The 27,128-nt window shown below is 44.6% G+C and overlaps 1 protein-coding gene and 3 non-coding genes across 4 annotated transcripts in view; 2 read left to right on the top strand and 2 right to left on the bottom strand.

Annotated features, from left to right (window-relative positions):
• Window positions 1–3,886: 3,886 nt before the first annotated feature.
• Window positions 3,887–27,128, bottom strand: part of LOC137312324 (zinc finger protein 271-like) — a 175,951-nt gene continuing 152,709 nt past the window's right edge. The window contains exon 3 of the transcript XR_010960699.1: window positions 3,887–4,000. The gene's annotated coding sequence lies outside the window, so the exon portion shown is untranslated. The remainder of the gene's footprint in view (window positions 4,001–27,128) is intronic.
• Window positions 11,689–11,782, top strand: trnay-gua (transfer RNA tyrosine (anticodon GUA)). Its single transcript has 2 exons — window positions 11,689–11,725; window positions 11,747–11,782. It is a non-coding gene; the product is annotated as a tRNA-Tyr (tRNA).
• On the bottom strand, window positions 18,956–19,040 carry trnak-uuu (transfer RNA lysine (anticodon UUU)). Its single transcript is given in 2 exon segments — window positions 18,956–18,991; window positions 19,004–19,040. It is a non-coding gene; the product is annotated as a tRNA-Lys (tRNA).
• On the top strand, window positions 22,220–22,291 carry trnaw-cca (transfer RNA tryptophan (anticodon CCA)). The gene has a single exon. It is a non-coding gene; the product is annotated as a tRNA-Trp (tRNA).

Here is a 27,128-nt window from a genome sequence, read left to right as displayed (position 1 = left end):
GGTTTAACATCAGAGACTGTTAACAGAAATGAGAACATGTGGAATTCAAAGCAACCCATTGACATGGGGAGGGAGTTGGTTTGGAGGTAGGAGACAGAGAGTAGGGTTAATGGGTATGTACTCAAATTGACAGGATTTGATGAGTGGTGTCCCCCAGGGATCTGTATAAATGAGGCAGATAAAGGAATAGAGAGCCGGATATCCAGGTTTGTCGACGACACCAAGTTGGGGTGCACAGTGAGTAGTGTAGATGGGAGCATAAAGTTACAAAGGGAAATTGAGAGATTCAGTGAGTTGGTAAAACTGTGTCAGATGGAGCTTACATAGAATTACATCGAATGTACATCACAGAAACAGGCAATTCGGCCCAACGAGACTATACCAGTGTTTATGCTGCAGTTGAACGTCCTCCAACCCCTCTTCATCTAACCCTATGAGCAAACCCGAATATTCCTTTCTCCTCCATGTGTTTATCCAGCTTCACCGTAAATGCATCCATGCGATTCGCCTTAACTACTCCTTGTGGGAGCGAGCTGCACATTCTAACGACTCTCTGGATAAATATGTTTCTCTTGAATGCCAGATTGGATTTATTGATGACTATTATATTCATGGCCCTAAGTTCTGACGTCCCCACTCCCAAAAGTACAAACACCTTATCTACATCTGACCTATCAAACCCTTGCATAATCTTAAAGTCCTGTATCAGGTCACCCTCAGCCTTCTCTTTTCGATACAAAAGAGCCCCAGACTGTTCAAAGTTTCAATCTGGGGAAATGTGAGACCATCCACTTTGGCCCGAAGCAAGATAAATCAGAGTATTTTCAAAATGGTGAGAAGCCAGGAACTGTGGGTGAGCAGAGATCCTTCGGGAAATCAGGAAGAGTTGGCAGACAGGTACAAAAAATAATTAAAATGGCGAATGGAATGTCGGCCTTTATCTCAAGGGAACTGGAATTCAAAAGGGTGGAAGTTATGTTACAATTCTATAAACTCTGCTAAGGCCACATTTAGAGTACGGCATTCAGTCCTGGGCACCAGACCTCAGGAAGGATATATTGGCCTTGCAGGAGGTGCAGCGCAGAAAGACCAGAATGATACCGGGTCTAAAATGGTGACATTATGAGGGCAAGTTGCGTGGACAAGGTTTGTATTTCCTCGTGTATAGAGGATTAAGTGGTGATGTAATTCAGGTGTTGAAGGTGATTCAATGATCCAATGGTGGGTGTGTGAGTTGGTGCTGAATCGGTCCCCTTCAGTGAAGAGAGGGTCAGCGGGCGCCTGACAGACACGGCTCGGAACGGGATTCGCTTCTCTCCGGCGGCAGCGGCTGGTTTAGAGAGATCTCTCTGTCTGCTGCTGTTACTCCGCCTCCCGCACTCTGGGAGAACCGCGGAGCTCGGTCCTCATTTTTCTCTTATGGATCCGGCTCCATCCGTTTACTGTTGACGGGAGTGCGTCTGATACCAAGTCAGTCAGAAGCGGGTGCAAATCACAACATAGGCACAGGCCCAAGGATTAGGGACTGGTTTGATATTGGGTCCTTTTTAAGGGATAGGCTGTAGAATGTTTGTATAATAATAATGATCAGAATTAACTTTGATACAATGAAGTTTTTCTCAGTTATTTCCCATTTCCACCCTCACCAGTTTTATACAGTAACAGGTAACAATGTTTGAGGGATGTGATGTCCAGTGTTGGTGGAATCAGTGTAATTTAACTTGATACATTGAAGAATCTCTTGTCTATCCCAGGCTCTTACCTTAGGTTTAGACCCTCACCTAGTTTAAAATTGGTCACTCACTGATATAAATAAACCAGTAACAATCCCGAAACCTCAGCGGGGATATTTGTTCCGATATTTAATGACGGTCCCAATTTCCACTGAAATTCTCAATCAGCAAATCCCAGAGGCTGTTTCGGGTTTGACAAACTGTGAAACAGATTGTTTTAAAAGCCGGAAAGAGGGAAAAACTGGTGGTTGATATGAAGTGTTATACATTATCTCTTTCTGTTTCAGATTTACAATTTCTCTTTGTGTGTTACTGACAGGAGAGGCTATAACTGAGCCCAGTGACTGGGTAACGAGCTGCACTGAGTCATTGGCCTGTGTTACAGACCGGCTCGTTGGACCTGCTCATTTCGTGAACTCGCTGGTGTCTCAGCACGTGTGATGACTGAGTGAATCCCTTCCCACACACGGAGCAGGTGAACAGTCTCTCAACCAATGGGCATGCGTTGATGTGTCAGCAGTTCATTTCTGCTTTTAAGCTCTTCTCACACTCACTGCATGAAAAGGTCACTCAATAGTGTGAACAAGTTAATGTTTCAGAAGGTGGGATGATCGAGTGAATCTCTTCCCACACACGGAGCAGGTGAAAAGTCTCTCCCCAGTGTGAGTGCGTCAATGTCTCAGCAGTTCGTTTCTGATTTTAAATCTCTTCCCACAGTCAGAACATTTGAAGGTCACTCAGTGTGAACTCGCTGGTGTTTCAGCAGGGAGGATGACCAAGTGAATCCCTTCCCACACACTGAGCAGGTGAACGGCCCCTCCCCAGTGTGAGTGCGTTGGTGTGTCAGCAGATTAAATTTGCTTTTATACCTCTTCTCACAGTCAGAACATTTAAAAGGTCTCTCATCAGTGTGAAGTCGCTGGTGTGTCAGCAGGGCCGATGAATGAGCGAATCCCTTCCCACACACGGAGCAGGTGAACGGCCTCTCCCCAGTGTGAACTCGCTGGTGTTTCAGCAGGTTCGATGAATGAGCGAATCCCTTCCCACACACGGAGCAGGTGAACGGCCTCTCCCCAGTGTGAACTCGCTGGTGTGACCGAAAGTGTGATGACTGAGTGAATCCCTTCCCACACACGGAGCAGGTGAACGGCCTCTCCCCAGTGTGAGTGCGTTGGTGTTTCAGCAGTTCAATTTTGCTTTTAAAGCTCTTCTCACAGTCAGAACATTTAAAAGGTCTCTCATCAGTGTGAACTCGCTGGTGTGTCAGCAGGTTGGATGACTGAGTGAATCCCTTCCCACACATGGAGCAGGAGAACGGCCTCTCCCCATTGTGAACTCGCTGGTGTGTCAGCAAGGTGGATGAATGACCGAATCCCTTCCCACACACTGAGCAAGTGAACGGCCTCTTCCCAGTGTGAACTCACTGGTGTGACAGAAAGTGTGATGACCGAGTGAATCTCTTCCCACACACGGAGCAGGTGAACGGCCTCTCCCCAGTGTGAGTGCGTTGGTGTTTCAGCAGTTCAATTTTGCTTTTAAACCTCTTCTCACAGTCAGAACATTTAAAAGGTCTCTCATCAGTGTGAACTCGCTGGTGTGTCAGCAGGTTGGATGACTGAGTGAATCCCTTCCCACACACGGAGCAGGTGAACGGCCTCTCCCCAGTGTGAGTGCGTTGGTGTTCCAGCAGATTCCTTTTGCATTTAAACCTCTTCTCACAGTCAGAACATTTAAAAGGTCTCTCATCAGTGTGAACTCGCTGGTGTGTCAGGAGGCCGGATGACTGAGTGAATCCCTTCCCACACATGGAGCAGGTGAATGGCCTCTCCCCAGTGTGACGGCGTCGATGAGTATCCAGCTCTGAAGGGTAATTGAATCCCTTCCCACAGTCCCCACATTTCCACTGTTTCTCCATGGTCTGGGTGTCCTTGTGTCTCTCCAGGTTGGACGATCAGTTGAAGCCTCGTCCACACACAGAACACGTGTACGGTTTCTCCCCGCTGTGAATGGTGTGATGTTTTTTCAGGCTGTGTAACTGGTTAAAGCTCTTTCCACAGTCAGTGCACTGGAACACTCTCACTCGGGTGTGTGTGTCTCGGTGCTTTTCCACTCACACTGATGTTTGAAATCTTCTCCCACGGATAGAACAGACAAACATTTCTCCTTCCACATTCAAAGGCCGATGATATTCAGGTCCTGATGAATCGAGTGACTCTGTCAGATCTTGACGTGATCTTTGGTTTGAGTTTCCCTCTGTAAATCCTCCCCTGTAAAAGGAGTTGAAAAAAGTTATCACTGTAAGTACAGGATAGAAATTCAGATCAGATAACTCTACTTTCTATGGAACATTATTTCCTCTCTCATTACTCAAAGCTGAAAATCCCCTGTCCCACACAATCTCCCTCCTCCCTGTGCTGAAATCCAAACCCATCGCATCATCTTTCAGTGGCCATAAACCGTGATTGAAAGGGTGAGAGAGTGAGTGTGAGAGAGTGAGTGAGAGAGAGAGTGTGAGAGAGAGAGAGTGTGAGAGAGAGAGAGTGTGAGAGAGAGAGAGTGTGAGAGAGAGAGTGTGAGAGAGAGTGTGAGAGAGAGACAGTGAGAGAGAGAGAGACAGTGAGAGAGAGAGAGTGTGAGAGAGAGACAGTGAGAGAGAGAGACAGTGAGAGAGAGAGAGACAGTGAGAAAGAGACACTGTGAGAGAGAGACACTGTGAGAGACAGTGTGAGAGAGTGAATGTGAGTACAGCAGTGGGCTCGGTGTGGAGAATGAAGTGGGGCAGGTGGAGCATGTTTCAGTGGGGCAGCAGTGATCATAATCTCATTCGGTTCAGAACAGTTATGGAAAAGGACAGGGGACAGTCAAATGTGAAAATTCTGAACTGGATGAGGGCGAATTTCATGAGTTAAAAAGGGATCTTCTCCGTGTGGATTGAAATCAAAAATTGGCAGGCAGAACAGTAATTGAACAATGGGAAGCCTTCAAGGAGGAGTTGGTTTGGGTACAGAGTAGACAGATTCCCACGAGGAGGAAAGGAACAGCATCCAAAGCTCGAGCTCCCTGGATGACTGAAGATACAGAGATCACCATTTCTCCTTCATTTACAGACGCTCCCTGACCGAACAACATTTCTAATTCATTTACAGACGCTCCCTGACCGATCACCATTTCTCCTTCATTTACAGACACTCCCTGACCGATCACCATTTTCCTTCATTTACAGACGCTCCCTGACCGATCTCCAATTCTCCTTCATTTGCAGACGCTCCCTGACCGATCACCATTTCTACTTCATTTACAGACACTCCCTGACCGATCAACATTTTCCTTCATTTACAGACGCTCCCTGACCGATCTCAATTTCTCCTTCATTTGCAGACACTCCCTGACAGATCATCATTTCTACTTCATTTACAGACGCTCCCTGACCGATCACCATTTTCCTTCATTTACAGACGCTCCCTGATTCGATGAGTCACGAGGTTTGACGCTGACACTGCGCATGCTCGGAGGCCGCGGGCCGTGTGTTGAGTTTCGGGTCTGATCTAAACCGGAGCCCCCGGAGTGTAGAGAGAGAGAGGAGAATGTTCACTGTTTGATATTCGGGCCCGGGGCCGCACTCGGGGTTTGTGAAGCCCCCGCCCCCTCCCCCGGGGTTTATTAACCCGCTCCCCCCGCCCATCTCTCACCTGTTGCCGACACGATCTCGGCCTCACTCCCCGCCCGCCGCGCATGCTCAGCTCACACTGCCCGGGTGATTGACGGGAGCTCCGGACCAATAGGAAGAGCGGAGAGGGGCTGGAGGACCGAGCGGGCGGTTGGTCCTCCAACCAATGGGAGCGGGGGAGGGGCGGGACTTGCGGCACCGAGTGGGCGGGGCTGAGCCCGGATCTCCCTCATTGGCTGAAACTCTGCATCAATTTTAAACCTGATTGATGTCAAACTCGAGGGAAAAAACTGGACTTTAATAAAGGACAAAGAGGAGGGAATATTGGAGGGAATAACCCAGTGTAGGGATAAAATGGATTAATTCAGGACAGACAGCAGGGATTATTGGAGGGAATAACACAGTGTAGGGATAAAATGGATTAATTCAGGACAGACAGCAGGGATTATTGGAGGGAATAACACAGTGTAGGGATAAAATGGATTAATTCAGGACAGACAGCAGGGATTATTGGAGGAAATAACACAGTGTAGGGATAAAATGGATTAATTCAGGACAGACAGCAGGGATTATTGGAGGAAATAACACAGTGTAGGGATAAAATGGATTAATTCAGGACAGACAGCAGGGATTATTGGAGGGAATAACACAGTGTAGGGATAAAATGGATTAATTCAGGACAGACAGCAGGGATTATTGGAGGGAATAACACAGTGTAGGGATAAAATGGATTAATTCAGGACAGACAGCAGGGATTATTGGAGGGAATAACACAGTGTAGGGATAAAATGGATTAATTCAGGACAGACAGCAGGGATTATTGGAGGGAATAACACAGTGTAGGGATAAAATGGATTAATTCAGGACAGACAGCAGGGAATATTGGAGGGAATAACACAGTGTAGGGATAAAATGGATTAATTCAGGACAGACAGCAGGGAATATTGGAGGGAATAACACAGTGTAGGGATAAAATGGATTAATTCAGGACAGACAGCAGGGAATATTGGAGGGAATAACACAGTGTAGGGATAAAATGGATTAATTCAGGACAGACAGCAGGGAATATTGGAGGGAATAACACAGTGTAGGGATAAAATGGATTAATTCAGGACAGACAGCAGGGAATATTGGAGGGAATAACACAGTGTAGGGATAAAATGGATTAATTCAGGACAGACAGCAGGGATTATTGGAGGAAATAACACAGTGTAGGGATAAAATGGATTAATTCAGGGCAGACAGCAGGGAATATTGGAGGGAATAACACAGTGTAGGGATAAAATGGATTAATTCAGGACAGACAGCAGGGATTATTGGAGGGAATAACACAGTGTAGGGATAAAATGGATTAATTCAGGACAGACAGCAGGGAATATTGGAGGGAATAACACAGTGTAGGGATAAAATGGATTAATTCAGGACAGACAGCAGGGAATATTGGAGGAAATAACACAGTGTAGGGATAAAATGGATTAATTCAGGACAGACAGCAGGGATTATTGGAGGGAATAACACAGTGTAGGGATAAAATGGATTAATTCAGGACAGACAGCAGGGAATATTGGAGGGAATAACACAGTGTAGGGATAAAATGGATTAATTCAGGACAGACAGCAGGGAATATTGGAGGAAATAACACAGTGTGGGGATAAAATGGATTAATTCAGGACAGACAGCAGGGAATATTGGAGGGAATAACACAGTGTAGGGATCAAAATGGATTAATTCAGGACAGACAGCAGGGATTATTGGAGGGAATAACACAGTGTAGGGATAAAATGGATTAATTCAGGACAGACAGCAGGGATTATTGGAGGAAATAACACAGTGTAGGGATAAAATGGATTAATTCAGGACAGACAGCAGGGAATATTGGAGGGAATAACACAGTGTAGGGATAAAATGGATTAATTCAGGACAGACAGCAGGGAATATTGGAGGAAATAACACAGTGTAGGGATAAAATGGATTAATTCAGGACAGACAGGGGGGATTATTGGAGGGAATAACACAGTGTAGGGATAAAATGGATTAATTCAGGACAGACAGCAGGGATTATTGGAGGGAATAACACAGTGTAGGGATAAAATGGATTAATTCAGGACAGACAGCAGGGATTATTGGAGGGAATAACACAGTGTAGGGATAAAATGGATTAATTCAGGACAGACAGCAGGGAATATTGGAGGGAATAACACAGTGTAGGGATAAAATGGATTAATTCAGGACAGACAGCAGGGATTATTGGAGGGAATAACACAGTGTGGGGATAAAATGGATTAATTCAGGACAGACAGCAGGGATTATTGGAGGAAATAACACAGTGTAGGGATAAAATGGATTAATTCAGGACAGACAGCAGGGATTATTGGAGGAAATAACACAGTGTAGGGATAAAATGGATTAATTCAGGACAGACAGCAGGGATTATTGGAGGGAATAACACAGTGTAGGGATAAAATGGATTAATTCTGGACAGACAGCAGGGATTATTGGAGGAAATAACACAGTGTAGGGATAAAATGGATTAATTCAGGACAGACAGCAGGGAATATTGGAGGGAATAACACAGTGTAGGGATAAAATGGATTAATTCAGGACAGACAGCAGGGATTATTGGAGGAAATAACACAGTGTAGGGATAAAATGGATTAATTCAGGACAGACAGCAGGGATTATTGGAGGGAATAACACAGTGTAGGGATAAAATGGATTAATTCAGGACAGACAGCAGGGAATATTGGAGGGAATAACACAGTGTAGGGATAAAATGGATTAATTCAGGACAGACAGCAGGGAATATTGGAGGAAATAACACAGTGTAGGGATAAAATGGATTAATTCAGGACAGACAGCAGGGATTATTGGAGGAAATAACACAGTGTAGGGATAAAATGGATTAATTCAGGACAGACAGCAGGGATTATTGGAGGGAATAACACAGTGTAGGGATAAAATGGATTAATTCAGGACAGACAGCAGGGAATATTGGAGGGAATAACACAGTGTAGGGATAAAATGGATTAATTCAGGACAGACAGCAGGGATTATTGGAGGGAATAACACAGTGTAGGGATAAAATGGATTAATTCAGGACAGACAGCAGGGATTATTGGAGGGAATAACACAGTGTAGGGATAAAATGGATTAATTCAGGACAGACAGCAGGGAATATTGGAGGAAATAACACAGTGTAGGGATAAAATGGATTAATTCAGGACAGACAGCAGGGAATATTGGAGGGAATAACACAGTGTAGGGATAAAATGGATTAATTCAGGACAGACAGCAGGGAATATTGGAGGGAATAACACAGTGTAGGGATAAAATGGATTAATTCAGGACAGACAGCAGGGATTATTGGAGGAAATAACACAGTGTAGGGATAAAATGGATTAATTCAGGACAGACAGCAGGGATTATTGGAGGAAATAACACAGTGTAGGGATAAAATGGATTAATTCAGGACAGACAGCAGGGAATATTGGAGGGAATAACACAGTGTAGGGATAAAATGGATTAATTCAGGACAGACAGCAGGGATTATTGGAGGAAATAACACAGTGTAGGGATAAAATGGATTAATTCAGGACAGACAGCAGGGATTATTGGAGGGAATAACACAGTGTAGGGATAAAATGGATTAATTCAGGACAGACAGCAGGGAATATTGGAGGGAATAACACAGTGTAGGGATAAAATGGATTAATTCAGGACAGACAGCAGGGATTATTGGAGGGAATAACACAGTGTAGGGATAAAATGGATTAATTCAGGACAGACAGCAGGGATTATTGGAGGGAATAACACAGTGTAGGGATAAAATGGATTAATTCAGGACAGACAGCAGGGATTATTGGAGGAAATAACACAGTGTAGGGATAAAATTGATTAATTCAGGACAGACAGCAGGGAATATTGGAGGAAATAACACAGTGTAGTGATAAAATGGATAATTCAGGGCAGACAGCAGGGAATATTGGAGGGAATAACACAGTGTAGGGATAAAATGGATTAATTCAGGACAGACAACAGGGAATATTGGAGGAAATAACACAGTGTAGGGATAAAATGGATTAATTCAGGACAGACAGCAGGGAATATTGGAGGAAATAACACAGTGTAGGGATAAAATGGATTAATTCAGGACAGACAGCAGGGAATATTGGAGGAAATAACACAGTGTAGGGATAAAATGGATTAATTCAGGACAGACAGCAGGGAATATTGGAGGAAATAACACAGTGCAGGGATAAAATGGATTAATTCAGGACAGACAACAGGGAATATTGGAGGAAATAACACAGTGTGGGGATAAAATGGATTAATTCAGGACAGACAGCAGGGAATATTGGAGGAAATAACACAGTGTAGGGATAAAATGGATTAATTCAGGACAGACAGCAGGGATTATTGGAGGAAATAACACAGTGTAGGGATAAAATGGATTAATTCAGGACAGACAGCAGGGAATATTGGAGGAAATAACACAGTGTGGGGATAAAATGAATTAATTCAGGACAGACAGCAGGGATTATTGGAGGAAATAACACAGTGTAGGGATAAAATGGATTAATTCAGGACAGACAGCAGGGAATATTGGAGGAAACAACACCGTGCAGGGATAAAATGGATAATTCAGGACAGACAGCAGGGATTATTGGAGGGAATAACACAGTGTAGTGATAAAATGGATTAATTCAGGACAGACAGCAGGGAATATTGGAGGAAATAACACAGTGTAGGGATAAAATGGATTAATTCAGGACAGACAGCAGGGATTATTGGAGGAAATAACACAGTGTAGGGATAAAATGGATTAATTCAGGACAGACAGCACGGAATATTGGAGGAAATAACACAGTGTAGGGATAAAATGGATTAATTCAGGACAGACAGCAGGGATTAATGGAGGAAATAACACAGTGTAGGGATAAAATGGATTAATTCAGGACACACAGGAGGAATTATTGGAGGAAATAACACAGTGTAGGGATAAAATGGATTAATTCAGGACAGACAGCAGGGATTATTGGAGGAAATAGCACAGTGTCGTGATAAAATGGATTAATTCAGGACACACAGCAGGGATTAATGGAGGAAATAACACAGTGTAGGGATAAAATGGATTAATTCAGGAGAGACAGCAGGGATTATTGGAGGAAATAACACAGTGTAGGGATAAAATGGATAATTCAGGACAGACATCAGGGATTATTGGAGGAAATAACACAGTGTAGGGTTAAAATGGATTAATTCAGGACAGAGCAGGGATTATTGGAGGAAATAGCACAGGTCTGGGGAGCTGGGACTTGGCCATGAGAGTAATTGAAGGTATGGGAACTGAAATAATCTGGAGTGAGAAAGGAGAAAAGGCAAAATAATCGGTAATTAGGACATCAATTAGTCTCTTGTGTTGAATTCATCAAGTAATTGACCCATTCTGTTTGAAAGAAAGTTGATTTATTTGACAGAGATCCAGAATATTGAATTTCAGCCCAGTTATCGCGGTTATTAACATCAGCAGAAACAAATCCCAACTCCCAGAATGAAGTTCTGCTGCTGAAACCCTCATCCGTGCCTTTGTTTACCTCCAGACTCGACTATTCCAATGCTCTCCAGGCCCAGCCTTCCACTTTACACCCTCCGTAAACTTAAACCCACAATCTCCAGATCAATAATCAGTCCCATTATTCATTGTGTCACTGGCCCAGGCTGTGGAGAACACGGAGCAGCTCCCACTCCCACAGCACTGCGGTATGAGCAGGTACCGAGTCAGCTTCAGTCATGAGCACTGGAATCCACGAGTCCGGGTGTGTCAAAGGTGCACGGTGAACAATCACCAAAGTGAAACATTTTTGCCGCTTCCCTTCGATACCTCAGCTGGTCGAGCGACAAGACTGTCGTGGAAAATAAGACAAAGTCATCCTTCCGTCATTTGTTCAATTCCTGCTCGAAGGAGAACGCGTGATTTTGCAATAAGCAGCAATTAGTTCAAGGTCGCTCTCTGAACTTTACAGGCACCTCACAGATTAACATGTTGCCATGAAGGCACAGGACGCCTCTTTTCCTTTCTCAAACCTGAAAACTTTCTGTGTCTGCCCAAACAAGGCTGCTCTGCCTCTGCTCACCAGCAGGGAGCGCTTTTGAGCAGCAATACTTCAAAACACTCAGCTCTCGCTTTCAGGCAAAAGAAGTCTTCGATCAGCACCGGACTCCACGAGTCTGAACGTGTCAACAGGCGCACGGTGAACAATCACCAAAGACAGCACTGTTTATCACTTCCCTTCGATAGCTCAGCTGGTAGAGCGGAGGACTGTAGTGAATTAAACAAAATAAAGTCATCCTTAGGTCGCTGGTTCAATTCCGGCTCGAAGGAGTGAGTGTGATTTTGGAATAAGCAGCAATTACCTCAAGGTCACTCTCTGAACTTTGCAGGCAGCTCACAGATTAACATGTTGCCACTCAGGCACAAGACACCTCTTCTCCTTTCCAAAACCAAAAGGCTTTCTGTGTCTGCCCGAGCACGGCTGTTTCACTCGAGCATTTCCCTCTGCTCACCAGCAGGGAGTGCCTTTGAGCAGCAACACTTCAAATCGCCCTCAATTTCAGGCAAAATGGTCTTCGATCAGTCAGTCAGTCAGGGCTCTCGCTGCTCCTCGAGCTCGGGCGGCTGTTGCTTTCCGGTGACCTCGTCTTCCTTCCGAAGGCTCGGGCTCTTCTCAGCATCACTCATGATTACTGTGGCTTCCCGTTCTGCTGTTCCTCACTTGCTGATGCTCGATACCGCCGATTGGAGCAAAGTATTTAATATATTCAGGGAGCGCCAACCCAAGGCAAGATTTCTCTGCTGGTCTTGGAGCAGCTTGAAGGCGAGTGTGAGGCAGGAACTGTGAGGGGCGATTTACAAACAGCAAACGAGGAATTAGCTCAACTGGTGGAGCGCTCACTTGGCCTGTGAGAAGTAGCGGGATCGTTTATTATATTCTCCACTCACCGTTTGTCTTGGGGCAATTATACAGAAACAAGAGTGTTGTCAGTGAGTCCATCGCCCATGGACTTCCGAAACTCCACTGTGTGTTTGGGAACAGAGAGATCAAGGGGCAGCAAATCTTTTGATGTGCTGCAGTAAGCAAAAGTTCTTGATTTTGCGATGCAGCAAAGATGGAAAGATGAGGTGAGAGATGGAAAAAAAGCTTCGTAATCCTTGATGACGTCTCTGAAGATTGAATTCAAGCCCTTCAGATTATGACACTGATGCACTGCTTGCTGCACTGAGAAGGCACTTACCAGGTATGGAGCCAGGCAGCACCACCAAGTAGGACAGCTTGCAAGGTATTGAATGCCATAAAATTTTGCATAAAAAAATCCAAGCCAGGTAGGAATCGAACCTAATGCGTTATCCATTGCACCACTGGCCCAGATTATAACGCATTAGTTGCAGTGGGAGGCAGTGGGCATGGCGGAGGTACTAAATAAATACATTGCATCTGTCTTTCCCAAGGAAGAAGACGCTGCCAGAGTATCAGTAAAGGAAGATGTTGCAGAGATACTGGATTGGCGAAAAATTTATAAAGAGGAGGTACTGGAAAGGCTGGCTGTACTTAAAGTAGATCCGTCATCTGGTCCGGATGGGATGCATCCTCGGTTGCTGAGGAAAGTAACGGTGGAAATTGCAGAGGTACTGGCAAAAAACCTCCAAACATCCTTAGATATGGGGGTGATGCCAGAGGACTGGAGAATTACAAATGTTACACCCCTGTTCAAGAAAGGGTGAAAGAAAAAATCCAGCAACTACTGACCAGTCAGTTTAACCTCGGTAGTGGAGAAAGTTCAAGCAACGATAATCCGGGACAGAATTAGCAGTCAATTGGACAAGGATTAGGGAAAGCCAGCACGGATTTGTTAAAGGCAAATCGTGTTTAATTAACTTGATACAGTTTTTTGATGAGGTAACAGAGAGTAGATGAGGGCAATGCAGTTAATGTGGTGTGTATGGACTTCGAAAAGGCGTCAGATAAAGTGCCGCATAATGGGTTTGTCATCAAGATTGAAGCCCATGGAATAAAAGGGGCAGTAGCAGCATGGATACAGAATTGGCTAAATAACAGGAAACAGAGTGTAGTGGTGAACGGTTGTTTTTCGGAATGGAGGGAGGTGTCCAGTGGTGTTCCCCAGGGGTCGGTGCTGGGACCACTGCTTTCCTTGATATACATTAATGACTTGGACTTGGGGATACAGGGCACAATTTCCAAATTCTTGCAACCAAAATGCTCCACTTCACTGTCATCTGCATTAAAATTCATTGGCCAATTATACACCCATTTTGCAAGTTTATTGATGTATTTTGTATTTGGTCGCAATCTTCATCAATATTATCCAAACTCCACCCCACCCCGCCAATCTGGTGTCATCTGTAAATTTTGAAATTGTACTTCCGATTCCCGAGTCCAATTCGTTGATGTGAATTGTGAACAGTGGTCCCAGAACCAATCCTTGTGGAGCCCCACTTTCCACCTTATACAGTGTGAGTCGCTACAATTAACCCCACTCTCTGTTTTCGAGCAGTCGTCAAGAGAAACTTCTTTACATAGGGAGTAGGCAGTCTGTGGAATTCACTTCCACGGTTAGTGTTTGGGGCACACAGTTCTGTAATGACAAGTGGTCCTCATGTTTTTATCCAAGACAGGCCTCAGCCCAGTCATTTACTCTAAATGTTGGTGCAATAGTTCAAGCTCAGAGGTGCCAGGTATCGGGAGCAGCAGTAGCTGTAAATAAAATCTAAATGTAAGTAAATACCAATATAGTTCATCTTCATCTATTTCTAGTTTAATAACTTTTGCTGAATGTGGCCCAGGCCAAGTGCCAGGATATCGGGTCAGGTTCACCATAGGAAATGAGTTTGACATCCCTGAGAGAGACAATGTGAACCGGATTACCCTCATCCACTAACCCAGCAACTTCTTCAAAAAACTCAAGCAAGTTTGTCAGACACCATTTTCTTTCCCAGAAGCCGTGTTGAGTATCTCGAATGGCTCCTTCTCTTTCCCCGTGATCATAAACAGCATCTCTTAGGATCCCTTCAAGCATCTTCCCTCTGATCGAGGTCACACTGATGGGCCTGTCATTCCCCGGCTCTGATTTGTCCCCTTTAATGAAAATGGGAACTCCGTGAGCTCCCTTCCAATCTCAGGGGACAATCCCTGACTCTATTGAGCTGTTGAAGATACAGGCAAGGGGCTCACAGAGCACCCGTCCCATCTCTTTAAACACCCGGGGGTGGATATCATCTGGACCTGGAGCACAATGCATTTTGAGAGTTCATATTTTATCCAAAGTGACATCCCATTCTATTTTAATATTTATGATGTTATTGTTGACAGCACATCCCACAGCTGGAATCTGAGCCTCATCCACAGGAGTGTAGACTGTTGAGAAATAGTCATTCAACAGCTCTGCCATAGCCCGGGAATCTGTCCTGAACTGTCTTTCAGTGGCCCTGAAGCATCTTTAATGGTCTTCTGACTCCTGACGGAGCTGGAAAGACATTTGCTATTATTCTCAGAATTGGGCACCATCTTCTTTTCCAAAGATCTCTGAGCTTCTCTAATGGCTGCTTTTGTCTCCCTCGATTGTGGGTGATATTTGATCCAATTCTCCTGTAAACTGAATTCATCCTGATCCGATCTGGGTTAAATGTAAGACAGTTCGGGGAGTCAGGAATCATTCACCGCTAGACCCACACTGAGAGGTAAAACCCCAGACGGTTCCTTAGTAAGGATTCCTCTGGTACCTCAGCATATCTTTGTCAGCTATCTTACAGTCCACTCCTGGAGGCCCCACTCCCTGAGCCTACAACCTTCAGCAGGGTCAGTGGTGGAGTTCCGCAGTGGGAGTGATCCCAGAATAACTGTCGGGATCGCCCCCACCCTGTGGATGGTCCGGATCGTGTATTTTTATTGATCCTGGTGTCTAACACGCACACATCAATAAAACCGGGAATTCTGGAACACACTGCAGGTCCTTCTTTATCTGGAGATCAAATGACTGTTGTATAATTGTACCAGCAGTTAACAGGCTCCTGTGAACTCCTCCCTCTGCTATTTTCATGCAGACTTCAACCCATTTATTTTAAACAGGTTTATTTTAAATGAGTGAACACCTGCCTTAAATGGTAGACTCAGGACTGTCACACGAACAGGTTAAATCTTCATAGAATAATTACCACAGTCATTTTTAGACTGGACACCGCACGGTGACTTTTCTGTCAGTGAAGAGAGACGAGAAAGACCAAAGTGCCGTTTGCCCCTCTCAGTGTGGCCCTGAAGGACTGTGTCCAGGCTGAAGTTCTGTTCCCACCGGACGATCCTCCCCCCAGATTGTCCTTTCTGAGCTCCAGTCAGGTGATGCTAAACACTCAGGTGGGAAAGACCAAAATCTACAACAAGGGTTTAAAATAAAGCTGATTTATTTCACAAATATCCTGAATATTAAACTCCAGCCCAGTTATAGGGGTTATTAACATCAGGAGAAACAAACCCCAACTGTCACAATGAACATGGTTCAGTCCTGGATGGGATTAACAGCAGAATCCAACCCCTGCAGTCATATGTGAACTCGCTGGAGTCTCAGCACATGTGATGACTGAGTGAATCCTTTCCCACACACGGAGCAGGTGAACAGTCTCTCCCCAGTGTGAGTGCGTCGATGTCTCAGCAGATAATTTCTGATTTTAAATCTTTTCTCACAGTCAGAACATTTAAACGTCTCTTATCAGTGTGAACTCGCTGGTGTGACAGAAGGAGGGATGACCGAGTGAATCTCTTCTTACACACGGAGCAGGAGAACGGCTTCTCACCAGCGTGGGTGCGTTGGTGTGTCAGCAGGTGGGATGATTGAGTGAATCTCTTCCCACACACAGAGCAGGGGAACGGCCTCTCCCTCGTGTGAACTCGCTGGTGTGTCAGCAGGGTCGATGACCAAGTGAATCCTTTCCCACACACGGAGCAGGTGAACGGCCTCTCCCCAGTGTGACTGCGTGGATGAGTTTCCAGCTCTGAAGGGTAATTGAATCCCTTCCCACAGTCCCCACATTTCCACGGTTTCTCCGTGGTCCGGGTGTCCTTGTGTCTCTCCAGGTTTGACGATCAGTTGAAGCCTCGTCCACACACAGAACACGTGTATGGTTTCTCCCCGCTGTGAATGGTGCGATGTTTTTTCGGGCTGTGTAACTGGTTAAAGCTCTTTCCACAGTCAGTGCACTGGAACACTCTCACTCGGGTGTGTGTCTCGGTGCTTTTCCACTCACACTGATGTTAGAAATCTTCTCCCACAGATAGAACAGACAAATGTTTCTCTTTCCACATTCAAAGGCCGATGATATTCAGGTCCTGATGAATCGAGTGACTCTGTCAGATCTTGACGTGATCTTTGGTTTGAGTTTCCTGTCTGCAAATCCTCCCCTGTAAAAGGAGTTTATAAAAGTTATCACTGTAAGTACAGGATGGAAATTCAGATCAGATAACTCTACTTTCTATGGAACATTAAAAACTCCACCGGAAAAGTGGTCCAACCTTGGTTAATTGGAGAAATTAATGATATTTTAGGTTAAAAGAGGCTTATAATGTTGCCAAAAAGAATAGTAAGCCTGAGGATTAGGAGAGTTTTAGAAATCAGCAAAGGATGACCAAGAAATTGATAAATATGTATAAAGGAAGAGATTAGCGAAAGTAAACATGGGTCCCTTGGAGACAGAGACAGGAGAATTTATAATGGAGAATAAGGAAATGGCAGAGACGTTAAACAAGTATTTTGTATCTGTCTTCACAGTAGAGAACACAAAAATCATACCAGAAGTATTGGGGAACCAAGGTTTTAATGAGAGTGAGGAACCTAAAGCAATTAAGATTAGTAAATAAAAAGTACTGGAGAAATTAATGGGACTAAAAGCTAACAAATTCATTGGCCCTGATTGCCTACATCCGAGGGTTTTAAAAGAGGTGGCTGCAGAGACAGTGGATGCATTGGTTTTATCTTCCACAGTTCCCATGATTCTAGAAAGTTCCCCATGGATTGGAAGGTACCAAATGTAACCCCTCTATTCAAGAAAGGAGGGAGTGAGAAAAGAGGGAACTACAGGCCCTTTAGCCTGAAAATAGTAGGAGGGAAATTGCGGGAATCTATTACTAGGGACGTGGTCACAGGGCACTTAGAAAATCATAATATGGTTAGGCACATGCAACAAGTTTTATGAAAGAGAAATCGTGTTTGACAACTCTATTAGAGGTTTTGAGGGTTTAGATAGCAGGGTTGGTAAGGGAGAACCAGTGGATATAGAATATTTGGATTTTCAAAAGGCATTCGATAAGGTGCCACACAAAAGTTTGTTGAACAAGATTAGGGTTCATGGGATTGTGGGTAATATATTAACATGGTTTGGGGATTGGTTGACTTACAGAAAACAGAAAGTCGGAATAAACAGGTCATTTTGGGGTTGGCAAGTTGTAACTAGTGGGGTGCTGTGAAGATCAGTGCTTGGGCCTCAGCTATTTACAATCTATATTAATGACTTAGATGAGGGGACCGAGTGTAATGTATCCAAGTTTGCTGACGATACAAAACTAGGTGGGAAAGTAAGCTGTGAGGAGGACGCAAAGAGGATGCAAAGTGAAACAGACAGGATAAGTGAGTGGGCTAGAAGTTGGCAAATGAAGTATAAAGTGGGGAAATGTGAGGTTATTCACTTTGGTAGGAAGAATAGAAAAGCAGAATATCTTTCAAACGGTGAGAGACTACGAAGTGTTGGTATTCAGAGGGATTTGTGTGTCCTTGTACACGGATCAGAGAAAGTTAACATGCAGGTGCAACAAGCAATTAGGAAAGCAAATGGTGTGTTGGCCTTTATTGTGAGGTGGTTGGAGAACAAGGATAAAGAAGTCTTGCTGTAATTATATAGGGCTTTGGTGAGACCGCATCTGGAGTACTGTGTACAGTTTTGATCTCCTTAGCTGGGAATGATACACTTGCCTTAGAGTGGGTGCAACAAAAGTTCACTAGATTGATTCCTGGGATGAGAGGTTTGTCCTGTGAGGAGAGATTGAGCAGAATGGGCCGATATTCTCTGGAGTTTACAATGATGAGGTGATCTCATTGAAACATATAAAATTCTTAGAGGGCTTGACAGGGTAGATGCTGGGATGCTGTTTCCCCTCGCTGGAGAGTCTAGAACTAAAGGTTATAATCTCAAGATAAGGGGCCGGCCATTTAGTTCAGAGATTTCTTTGCTGAGAGGGTTGTGAACCATTGGAATTCTCTACCCCTGAGGGCTGTGGATGCTGAACCATTGAATAGATTCAAAACTGATGTAGATCGAATTTTGGACACGAAGGAACTCAAGGGATATGGGGATCGGTCGGGAAAGTGGAGTTGAGGTCGAAGATCAGCGTTATCAAATGGCGGAGCAGGCTCGAGGGACTGAATGGCCAACTCTTGCTCCTTTCGCTGATGTTGGTCCGCTGGAAAAGCAGAACTTGCCAGCTGTTTTAAAACTTTTAGCCTGAACAGGGACTTGAACCCTGGACCCTCAGATCACTACCTGTTTTAAAAGTCTGATGCTTTACCGACTGAGCTATCCAGGCTCGTTGTTCGATTGGTTTCCATCAGACAGATTCATGGTGGGACTCTGAATTATCCCTGTCGATGTCGAATTCGGGGGAGTATCTCTTCGACAATTTTCAGCAACGTGTTGAGGAGAATCCTTGTTTCTGTTGAACATGATGTAAGAAACATGGACAGCGAACTCATGAGTTTACAATTCTTCTTGTTTGTACAAAATGTCTTGTCATTCGTTCGCAGCAATTTTAAAAATACACTTTACCCAATGGCTCAAAAGCTGAACTTGTTCCACACGGGAGCTGGGAAAGGCCTCTCGACATTTCAGCCGATCAACAATTGAAAGCTGAATAATTTCACCCGTTACACCGTGACACCAGGCAGCAGATTTGCCTCCCGAATTTTCCCTACACGACACTTCAAACCGATGAATCCCTGCTTCACGGAAAGAAGAATTGTGTGTTTGGTTCTTTAGATTTAAAGATGTCGTGCCGGCCGCTTCACCATTTCAGCTCTCGCCAATCGCCCCCTCTCCCTCCTATAAACAAATAAACTCTCACCTGCTATTGCAAGACGGGAGGCCCGAGGAGCCTCAGTGCCCACATGGGGACATGAAGAAGTCGACGTGTTATGGAACCGGTTGTACCTTGAACTCCAGTCAAAATGTTTAGAAGGTTCAACTACTTTAGATGGCGCTGGAGCTCACAACCCCAGCATTTCTCGAGTGTATAATTATTGTAGAAATAACGCGCGCTGACCGATTGCTCCACTGGAGCCGCGCACGGTCTGTGTCCCCAGTGCTCCCATCAAACAGCTTCATCCTCGGTCTCTCAATTATCACTTCCTGATCTTTCCCACACAGAAGCCTCCAAACAAGAGGCGATTCGTTAAACATCCGCAGTGACCTTTAAAAGCCGTGGAATCTGAAACAAAACCCCAGACGATAAGAACTTTTAATTATATTATTATTATTAACGTAAGGACAATTATTTTCATGCTACTTTGAGGATTTGGGGAAATTGGGAGCTGAAACTAAGAAACTCTCTCTGGGCTGTCGGTGATTGGAGAGATGGGCGTTATTTCATTTGCAAACCGAGGCTCGGAACTTCCTGATGGAGAAGTGTGAGAGAAGATTGTGGTTAGTGGCAGTTACCGGGGAGATCGAGAGGAGAGGGAGAAAAGTCAAAGTCACAGCTGTGACAGCTCAAGTGCTCTGCTTATCTGTAATATTTAGACAGTAATGTAAAATACAGGACAAACCAGTTTGGTATCGGTTATCAAAAATACTAAAAGTCCCGGGTTCAAAGGCGGATTTGTGAAGAGGGAACTGATTTAACCGCCAGACCGAAATCATTCCCCATGAATCTGAAGCGTCTTGCGGAAAACGGCAGTGCGAACTGTTCTGTTCGTGTCATGACTTGAAAGACCCTCCAATTCCCGACAGTATCTTTGAATGAGTTGTGCAGACAAACCGCGATAGAAGCCGCTTTGCACTCGTCAAACGTGTCGGTGACGATATTGGGGGTGATCAGGGTCGATTTCAATTATTTGAAATCTCACCATGTGACCCGAAGATTGACGGCAGAATCGAGTTTTTCCTGTAAGTCCTGAATTGAAGGGAAAGGCGCAACAAGCAGGTCGGAGAAATGAAGGGCAGAAAATGTGGATGAAACTTGGACGAGTGAAAATCCCTGTATGTTGGAAGACTCACTCCCCAGTGGTGGAGAGGATTGGGATTTCAAGCTGTCTCACAGCTCACACACACACCATTGGCTCATTTAATCACCATCAACAACTGGAATACATCAACACTTAATCTTCTGTACACAAGGAAATACAAACCTTTTCTCTGCAACTTGTCCGCATAATTTAAACATTTTAGCCCCGCTACCATTCAGGTGAATCTGCGCGGCACCCCCTCCAAGGCCAATATATCCTCCCTGAGGTGTGGTGCGTCGAACTCATTTAGTCCCTCAGGCCAGGCCCACTGCCTCCGTGAGTCGATCTCCTGTATGGTCCCTAATCGTCCCCGCCCCTCCTCTTACGACCCGTTTACTGTTAACATGCCTGCAGAAGACTTTTTGATTCACTTTTATGTTTCCCGCTTCATCTTACTCTCTATCTCTCTTATTATCGAGGGAGCTCTGACTTTAGTTGCCCGACCTTTCTACCTCGTTGGAATGTACCTTCTATGTCCCCAAATCATCTTTTTAAAAGGCGCCCACTGTCCAATTATAATTTTGCCTGACAATCTTTGATTCCAATTTACCGGGGCCAGATCTGTTCTCATCCCACTGAAATTGACCCTCATCCAATTGAGTACTTTTACTTTAGAGTGGACAGAGTCCATTTCCATAGCTATTCTAATCCTAATGATACTGATCGCTGCTCCCTAAATGCTCCCCCACTGACACTTGCTCCACTTGGCCCGCCTCATTCCCTTGCACCAAGTCCAGCAATGCCTCCTTCCTCAGTGGGCCAGAAACGTACTGGTCGAGAAAGTTATCCTGAACACATTTCAAAAATTCTTCCCCTTCTTTGCGCCTTATATTATTGTTATCCCAGTCTATATTAGGATAGTTGAAATCCCCTGTTATCACCACTCTATGGCTTTTGCACCTCTCTCTAATTTTCCTGCAAATTTGCTCCTCCATATCGGTCCCACCAGCTGGTGGCCTATAGAATACACCAAGTAGTGTAATCGCACCTCGATTGTTCCTTAACTCGAACTCAGTACCCAGGAGAAATTCCTTCGTTCCTGGGAACTTTGTATTAAGCAGAAGTTAGCAGCAAAAAGTGTTCGTGGTGGGACTGAGAAATGCTTTAACAGCCGGCACCCTGAAAACAGAGCTCCAAGTATCGGTTTAAATAAAGTCCTGAACTGACAGAGCGGAGGGCAGATGAGGATTGAATTAAATCCCAATTCACTGAATCTAAACAAGGTTTAAATAAGTGAATCTGTCAGGAGTGGGATTCCTGAGCTTGTGTGTGAGCTGAAACTGGATCGGTCCCGTTCTGTAAAGACTGAATGGCAGGCGGCTCCCAGACAGGGCTCAGGCCGGGACTGGCAGCTCTCCGCAGGTAACGGCTGGATTGGAGAGCGGGGCTCCTGCGGTGTTGCTGCTGCTGCTTCCGCCTCTTCGAGTCCCTGTGGCGGTCGGTACCGATCTCCCTCCTATGGATCCGGCTCCAGGTGGGCGCTGTGGACCTCGTGGCGCAACGGTAGCGCGTCTGACTCCAGATCAGAAGGATGCGTGTTCGAATCACGTCGGGGTCATTGCATTTTCGCAACGTTTCAGTGTCACTCTGTTTTATCGCGGGGCAGTCTTTCAGGGATGGTCTGTTCACTGTGTGTAAAATAATATTTATCACAGAATGAACACACCACAGAAGGAGGCCATTCAACCCATCAATCCCTGACCTGCCTTTTGTGAGACCAATCCCATTGGTCCCATTCCCCGTCCCTTTCCCCGTGGCCCTGCATTTTCCCCTTCAAGTATTTATCAAATTCCTTTTTGAAAGCCACGATTGAATCTGCTTCCACCGCCCTTTCAGGCAGCGCATTCCAGATCATAACCATTCGCTGCGTAAAAAAGATTTTCCTCATGTCGCCTTTGGTTCTTTTGCCAATCACCTCAAATCTGTGTCCTCTGTTTCTCGACACTTCCGCCAATGGGAACAGCTTCTCTTTATTAACTTTATCTGAACCCTTCATGACTTTGAACACTTCGATCAAATCTCCTCTGAACCTTCTCTGCTCTGAGGAGAACAACCCCAGCACGGGGTAAATGCGGTCAATTAGCTCCAATTTATTTATTTGGGCATTAAACAAAATGTGAGAGACTGGCGAGGCGTTGTGTGAACGGAGCTCACTGCTTTAAGACAATAAATCCAATCACTGCGTGGGCGCTGGGTTCAAATCTCACCACTGATAGAATTTCTGGCAATGTTCATTTTGATCTGTTCGCAGAAAACCCGATTGTCGTGCGATGGAGCAGAGGATGTGAAAGAAGCTGAAAGTGGAAGTGCAGATATTATTTTCATCACAGTGACTGGACACGTTTCCACAGGTTCGGGTCTCTCACCTTAAGATTCTTTCCAGCAGAGTGGGACAGGTGATCAGAGTGACCGGGCTCCAGCGGCGCAATCGGTCAGTGCGCGGTCCTTATCTGACAGAACAGGGTCGGGAAATACCGAGGTTGTTAATTCGAGTCTCACCGAGATCAAACAATCCTTTTGCTTGTGAACATTTCGACCGGAGTTGAAGGTACATTTGGTTTGTTCCAAAATGCATCCACTTATTTGTATTGCCATGTGGTTCCTCCGGACTGCGCTGTTGCAATAGCAGATGAGATGTTCAGTATTACTTGTTTACAGGAGAGAGGCTGCAGTTTTGGAAACACAAACTATGATTTTGATCCATCCACAAATTGTGGGATTTAACTGGAGCTTTAAACCAGCGCCTTGAACCGCTCAGCCAGGATACTTTCCATCCTACACTTCAGGAGCTCGTTTTACAGGAATAGAATTACTACAAGCAAGAATTCTCCCCCTCAAGCACCAATGCTCACACGGCAGCAGGATGCATGTGTCCAGTTAGAAACCTGTCTGAAGGAACATTCAGTCTGACAGAGCCGGAAGTCCAGCAGATTGACTTTCGGTCTGAGCAGATGTTGAGTCTCCTCCTTGAGAGAGTTTCGCCAATCCAGCTCAGAGTGGATTAAGAATCATAAATCCGGGTGTGACTGGAGCCACTTGTGTCAGATGAAGTGTCGGGGGCAGTTTCCCGTCCTTGACGGACATTAATGATCCGGTTGCGGTTTTGCTGCAAAATTTCACTTCCCAGCTCCCTGAACTAAAATCCAACTCTGGTGGGACTCGAACCCACAACATTTGAATGTCTCCTCCAACCATGAAGTTGAAGTCGAACATTGCGTCACAGAGTCAGTGATGCAACGTGAGGGAGAGCGGGGATTCTGTGCTGTGGTTGAGGCGGTCAGGCTGCTCCTCTTTCCGCCTTTCACATTCCGAGAGCCGCGGCGGCAGTCTGCACCGATCGCCCTCCAATGGATCCGGCTCCAGCCGCTTGTTGTGGGCCTGGTGCAAGAACAGTCGCGTCTGACTCCACATCAGAAGGCTGCGTGTTTTGAACCAGGTTGAAATCACAGCATTTTCACTGTGGCTCAGGGTCCTGCCGACTGATTTTCGATCGGGACAGTGTTTTAGCGATGGGATGTTCAGTGTTTGTGCAACAATATCAAAATTAAATTTGACACATTAATGAGCTTTTTGTTCTATTACTTCCTATTTACACCCTCTCCAGTTTTATGTAGAAACAGTTTACAATGTTTAAGGGATGTGGTGTGCAGTGTTTGTGGAATCAGCGTAATTAAATTTGATACTTTCATCTGTTCCTTCTCCAACCCAGACTCTTATCATTAGATTTGTAGCTTCACCCTGTTTAAAATAGGTTACTCAGTGATAGAAATAAATCAGTAACAACCCCGAAACCTCAGTGGGTATATTTGTTCCAATGCTTTGTGATGGTCTCGATTTCCATTCAAATTTTCAATCAGCAAATCCCAACGGGTGTTTTGGGTTTGACAAACTAATTTAAGTACTTGACTGTTTCCTGGAAATGATCCAGTGGGGATTTCCTTACCCGTACAGATATAGAAATAAATACATTCCATCATTTCACAAATGACAGTTGTGTAAATAAATATATCGCGACATCCAACATGGAAAAGCAACTCTTCATGTTCATAAAAAAACTTCCACATTTTATTTTATTAATCCACTTACGTTTCAATGTAGAACATATATTCAGAGCATCCCTCTAAACTTGAAGAATGGTGAAACAGTTGCAGATTTTACAAACACATAACACGCTATCGTATAAGTCAGATTAAGGCCTACTTTGTGAAAGTTGTATTCTAATTGTCTTTATGATGTTAAGAAAAATATTTCTAGATGTTCGTCCCCAACTTAACGGAGAAACTAAGATGAAAACCGAAAGGATTTTTCAAAAACTATTTGGGGCGATATGATCAGTTCCCCTTCTCCTTTCTTTAATTGTTACCTTTTGTTAATTGTTCATCTTGATCCGTTTGCTTCATTTTTTCCTCAGTCATTTATGGTGAATTTTCCATCTGTTTACGTTCTTAAATATTTGATTTCTTTGCTCTCTCCATCTTGAATTGTGAATTGTTGATCTCCATGTAAAAGTCTGAAGCAGAAATGTGTTTATATTCAGGCGTGACTCTGAAGTGTGAGACCGAGAGGTGATGCCGGATGTGTGACCGAGAGAACAACTGCAGGAGGCGGAACTGTCCGTTACCTAACATACCCCGTGTGGCATTGCTCATGGTCGGTCGGATGACAATGTTTTATATTGACTGAACGGCTATGTATATAACACACAATGGATTTACTGCTGCTTTAACTCCACAAAGTATAATCACCATAAATGACCAAAGTCTCAGATCAGTTAGAATTGAATTGCTGTTGGTGAGGGGAGTTTGTACATTGGAAGGAGTTTATATATTTACAGCTCCAGGTAAACCTGCAAACCTCTCTCGCCTGTAGGTGACGTCACCATGAGGTGTCGACCTTGCTTTCCGCTTCTGGACTTCTGAAGTGTGATTGAACCTGACCAAAAGTTTCCTATAATTAGTGAGGAAGGAAGGTATCGGTGTAAATGGGAGATATAAACGTGGATATTTCACTGGGTACCATGGGAACCAGATACACTGCTCATTCCAGTTATGTGTCCAGCAGGAAACAGAAATCATTCTCTTCAACTGTACTCGCCCGAAGGAAAAGGAAACAAACAAAACTGCTCAGTTCTTTGTTTTCGCTTCTTCTGCTGGTTTACGTTCACTCACCGAGAAAGTGACAGAGAGATTGGATTGGCTGTTTCACTTTGTAATCTATTACACTTTGTAATTATTATAAGAGAGGGTTCCATCCAAACTATCCTGTGCCTGACATTCTCATTGATTCTAAGATGTGCTCTGAATGAGTTTCTACTAATTGTACATTGCGGAGAAAAGCTGAACGCCGAAAACTTCTCTGAAACCAGCTTCACTTCACAACCTTTAATGGAGATTGGTTGCTGGTTGTAGGTAAAGAAGTTTGTAAAATAAGCCCTGTGGAGCAGTATCCTCAAAACGTGTTTTGGACACATTCGCAGGTCAAATATCTCACATTTAATATAACAAATATTCAAACACGTCACAAGTGTTAATATTAACACATAATGATACGAGGAAGGAGGCATTGATGGATCTGGTTCTGGGGAATGAGGTGGATCAAGTGGAGCAAGTGTCAGTGCGGGACTATTTAGGGAACGGTGATCGTAGTATCATAAGGTTTAGATTAGTAATGGAAAAGGAGAAGGAGCTATTTTGAATAAAATACTTGATAGGAGGAGGGCCAATTCAAGTGGGTTGAGAACGTACCTGGCCCGTGTAAATTGGAATCAAAGATTGGCAGGCTAAAATGTAATCGAATAATGGGTGGCATTTAAAGAGGAGATGTTTCGGGTACAGTCTAGGTAGATTCCCAGGAGGCGGGAAGGCAGGGCAACTAAAGCCAGAGCCCCCTGGATGAGGAAAGAGATAGGGGTTTAAATGAAGCAGATAAAGGGGGTTTATGACAGATGTCAGTTTGACAATACAAGTAAGAACCAGGCTGAATATAGGAAGTACCGTGGAAAAGTAAATAAGTGGGGTAAAGAGAGAATATGAACAGAGATTGGCGGTTAACAGAAGAGGTAATCCAAAAGTCTTCTGTAGGCATTTAAATAGAGAAATGGGAATAAGAGGAGGGGTAGGGCCGATTAGGGACCAAAAGGTGATCTACGCATGGCGGCAGAGGGCATGACTGAGGCAGTAAATGAGTACTTTGCATCTGTCTCTACCAAGGAAGAAGATGCTGCCAAAGTCACAGTAAAAAGGGAGGTAGTTCAGATATTGGATGGGGTGAAAATTGATACAGAGAGGGTGCAGAACAGCTGCAGTAAAGAGGGTGCAGAAATGGTTCCTGGGATGAGGGACTTCAGTTCCGCGAATAGACTGGAGAAGCTGGGGTTTTGTCCTTGGAACAGAGAA

Source organism: Heptranchias perlo, unplaced genomic scaffold (assembly GCF_035084215.1).
Source record: "Heptranchias perlo isolate sHepPer1 unplaced genomic scaffold, sHepPer1.hap1 HAP1_SCAFFOLD_420, whole genome shotgun sequence".
In the NCBI taxonomy this organism is placed as follows: Eukaryota; Metazoa; Chordata; class Chondrichthyes; order Hexanchiformes; family Hexanchidae; genus Heptranchias; species Heptranchias perlo.
The sequence above is the reverse complement of the archived record's forward strand: the minus strand, read 5'-3'. Positions and strand labels throughout refer to the sequence as shown.